This window comes from Argopecten irradians, chromosome 3 (assembly GCF_041381155.1).
Source record: "Argopecten irradians isolate NY chromosome 3, Ai_NY, whole genome shotgun sequence".
Lineage (NCBI taxonomy): Eukaryota > Metazoa > Mollusca > Bivalvia > Pectinida > Pectinidae > Argopecten > Argopecten irradians.
Genome location: NC_091136.1, coordinates 45612294 through 45617283, shown reverse-complemented (window position 1 = coordinate 45617283; position 4990 = coordinate 45612294).

Here is a 4990-nt window from a genome sequence, read left to right as displayed (position 1 = left end):
TGTTAACATAATGTGACCGTGTGGCGTTTGTTGTTAACATAATGTGACCATGTGGCGTTTGTTGTTAACATAATGTGACCATGTGGCGTGTGTTGTTAACATAATGTGACCATGTGGCGTTTGTTGTTAACATAATGTGACCGTGTGGCGTTTGTTGTTAACATAATGTGACCGTGTGGCGTTTGTTGTTAACATAATGTGACCGTGTGGCGTTTGTTGTTAACATAATGTGACCGTGTGGCGTTTGTTGTTAACATAATGTGACCATGTGGCGTGTGTTGTTAACATAATGTGACCATGTGGCGTTTGTTGTTAACATAATGTGACCATGTGGCGTTTGTTGTTAACATAATGTGACCATGTGGCGTGTGTTGTTTACATAATGTGACCGTGTGGCGTGTGTTGTTTACATAATGTGACCGTGTGGCGTTTGTTGTTAACATAATGTGACCGTGTGGCGTTTGTTGTTAACATAATGTAACCGTGTGGCGTTTGTTGTTTACATAATGTGACCGTGTGGCGTTTGTTGTTAACATAATGTGACCGTGTGGCGTTTGTTGTTAACATAATGTGACCGTGTGGCGTTTGTTGTTAACATAATGTAACCGTGTGGCGTTTGTTGTTAACATAATGTGACCATGTGGCGTTTGTTGTTAACATAATGTGACCATGTGGCGTGTGTTGTTTACATAATGTGACCATGTGGCGTTTGTTGTTTACATAATGTGACCGTGTGGCGTGTGTTGTAAACATAATATGACCGTGTGGCGTTTGTTGTTAACATAATGTGACCGTGTGGCGTTTGTTGTTAACATAATGTGACCATGTGGCGTTTGTTGTTAACATAATGTGACCGTGTGGCGTTTGTTGTTAACATAATGTGACCGTGTGGCGTTTGTTGTTAACATAATGTGACCGTGTGGCGATTGTTCTTAACATAATGTGACCGTGTGGCGTTTGTTGTTCGATGCCTTCGGCGGCAGGCTTCAGTGAGATAACACTAGAAAATGGCCAAACGTCCAAGTATTAGAAGGAGACGCGACATGACTATACCATAGCCTCCGAAACACGCGAACACTTCACACACGCAACACGCCGTCCTATGACCATGACCGTTTTATATAATAGCCGTTAATTTAACGAACAAACCTTTATTTAATCCCCAATGAATTTAGAAATTTAGAATCACTATAATAGTGCATATCAAGGAGTCCAAAAGCTACGGCAGGTAAGTATTACACTGAAGGGAACGCATTTATTAGAGTCACTTCTCCTCGTTGCACTCCGTCAGCATCAGAGTTATTTCCCTTAGTATGGACGGAATCCAATTTGAACTCAGTGGATGTAACCGTCGTACATTGACCTCGGATGCGAAACAAGGACAGCCATTTTAAACTAAGAGGCTATTTTCATAACAACGGTTTGTCAGTCAACGTTGACACAACCCCTCTAAAAGTGTCAGTTTACTGATGCTGTGTGCTGTCCGTCTCGAAGGAGAAATGGTTACATTCAATTTCTTAAAATACGACTATAACTTAGACGTTCAAGATTTCAATAACTATTAATTTTCTTGCGCACAGTTAGGGCTTAATTAGGTTATCCTGCAAAGAAAATGTTTGATTTTCATACACACATATATATACACATTCCAAGGTAATGCTTTACATCCGAGGAGTTCCGATTGTGACGGAATGACACGAAGGGAAGTAACTCTGAGAAATCAGAATAAAATATAGATCCCAGGCCCCTAGGCGTATACTCAAGAGTGCGTTCAATCATCCTCATAACCAAAACATTACTAATGTTATTAAAAGCAATGAGATACCGTAGACTTCCTAAATTAAAATACGGCAGTCTGGACAAGATAACAAGTTGTTGGTTTTTATTTGTATTAGTGAAAGTATTAAAACGTTATGTGTGTTATTGGGACGCTGTATATTATAGAACTGATGTACTGTGTGGCGTATGTCGGTATCTTGCTTTGTTGGCAGGCTACAAAACCCATCCTATCAGCAATTGTCAGTGTTTTATAGGCTTCCAATATATCACCCCAATGTAAACGTATTCAATAATATTGATAAATTGAATTTACAGACTGATAACATGTAAATTTGCCAGAAATGTTCATAGAAACGCCATCAAACACGGATCGCTCGGATGGGTTTATAGCGCCACAAAGCCAAAATGTTCGGATTACGACAGCGCTGGAGAGAAAGGCAAATATTGACATACTGCCGTTTGGTGAAATAAAACTGACGTCACTTAACACAAGAGAATCAGTCGAATCGGTTACCACACATCCAGTATTGTACAGTTGGTTACCACACATCCAGCACTGTACAGTTGGTTACCACGTGCACACGTCCAGCATTGTACAGTTGGTTACCACACATCCAGTATTGTACAGTTGGTTACCACACATCCAGCATTGTACAGTTGGTTACCACACATCCAGTATTGTACAGTTGGTTACCACACATCCAGCATTGTACAGTTGGTTACCACACATCCAGCATTGTACAGTTGGTTACCACACATCCAGCATTGTACAGTTGGTTACCACACATCCAGCATTGTACAGTTGGTTACCACACATCCAGTATTGTACAGTTGATTACCGCACATCCAGTATTGTACAGTTGGTTACCACACATCCAGTATTGTACAGGTTGGTTACCAAACATCCAGCATTGTACAGTTGGTTACCACACATCCAGCATTGTACAGTTGATTACCACACATCCAGCATTGTACAGTTGGTTACCACACATCCAGCATTGTACAGTTGGTTACCACACATCCAGCATTGTACAGTTGGTTACCACACATCCAGTATTGTACAGTTGGTTACCACACATCCAGCATTGTACAGATGATTACCATACATCCAGCATTGTACAGTTGGTTACCACACATCCAGCATTGTACAGTTGGTTACCACACATCCAGCATTGTACAGTTGGTTACCACACATCCAGTATTGTACAGTTGATTACCGCACATCCAGTATTGTAAAGTTGGTTACCACACATCCAGCCTTGTACAGTTGGTTACCACACATCCAGCATTGTACAGTTGGTTACCACACTTCCAGCATTGTACAGTTGGTTACCACACATCCAGCATTGTACAGTTGGTTACCACACATCCAGCATTGTACAGTTGGTTACCACACATCCAGCATTGTACAGTTGGTTACCACACATCCAGCATTGTACAGTTGGTTACCACACATCCAGCATTGTACAGTTGGTTACCACACATCCAGTATTGTACAGTTGATTACCACACATCCAGCATTGTACAGTTGGTTACCACACATCCAGCATTGTACAGTTGGTTACCACACATCCAGCATTGTACAGTTGATTACCACACATCCAGCATTGTACAGTTGGTTACCACACATCCAGCATTGTACAGTTGATTACCACACATCCAGCATTGTACAGTACCAGCATGAATATGGTCTTGTATGTAAATGCAGGCAGTAGGAATGATATGTTAGTTATTGATATTGTATACTTCATACTATGACAAATAGGACAGCTATCATCATTGTTTTAGGTGTGGTTATACAAGCCGATAATCTACCACTTGACTATAAAGCTATTACAAGAGCTGTTGGAGAACAGCAAAGCTCGCCTATTCAGAAAAGTTGATGTTCAAGTATTTACTATTTAAACATGGAAATATGACAAATTAACAGACTCAAAACCCCCTAAAGGGCCCCAAATTGGTTGTATTATCACGTTCAGCATCCATACACATTAGGAAAATAAAATCATAAACATTTATGATGACTTATGCTTAAACAATTGACAAAATAGAAACTTGCTCAAAAACTTTAACATGGAAATATGACAAATTAACAGACTCAAAAACCCCCTAAAGGGCCCCAAATTGGTTGTATTATCACGTTCAGCATCCATACACATTAGGAAAATAAAATCATAAACATTTATGATGACTTAAGCTTAAACAATAGACAAAATAGAAACTTGCTCAAAAACTTTAACGTGAAATTGGACGCAAACGCTGACGCCGACGCCGACGCCGGGGTGACAACATTAGCTCCCTCTCTTCTTCGAATAGGCGAGCTAATAATTGATCGGAGCTAAACTAATCTAAATTGTGTACACTGTTACTGGTATGCCATGACACACATCCCTCCATAGACGGTGTTAGGTTGGCTTGTTTGGTTTAACGTCCTATGTTAAGCAAAAGTGACAGGTTTAACTGCCCTGCAGTATAGACGTTATGGGCTTCAAACTCTCCATCAAGATGTGTGTGTGGTATCTAAATCATTAGGCAAACTCCAAATCGGTTTCAACATAGGATAAGTTTTTATTTATTTTAATGTAGATTTATCATGAACAAGTACCAAGTAACCAGGTAAACAGATGAAACCAGTTTCATTGGCGCATGTGTCATCCAGATATATAGCTTAATCTCGCACCATATCAAGAAATGAAGCATGGACGCTTCCCAGCATGAAGGTTCGAAGATCTGATTCTACTAAGAGCCGAGGTTGTTTTGTACCAACAAAATACCTTTGCATTTACAAGTTAAGCAGGATAAGAGATATGACACATTACATAGCAGAGTCAATGTCAATAAAACATGGCAAGCAAATGTCATTCAGAGATCATTTCGATCTTCTTACAATTCAGTAACATCGGACAGCCATCGTTAGTGTCTTCAACAGAGAAGATACCGAGCTTTTTCAAGATTCTCCGATTAGATATGAATTAATAGAGCGTGAATCATCGACATGTGGACAAGGGAAAAATCTGGAGTTTATTTAGAGTCACGCCATGCAACGAACAGAAGTAGTCCTTCACTACTGTAAGACCGAAAAACCTAGGCGAGTAATATGAACCTCATTGTTGACATACACAGAAGTGTGGGGTAAGTATACCATGAACATGAAAAAGAAAATAACTTTAGCCAAAGTGCATGTGCAGAAAAAAAAGAAAGAACTTTGACA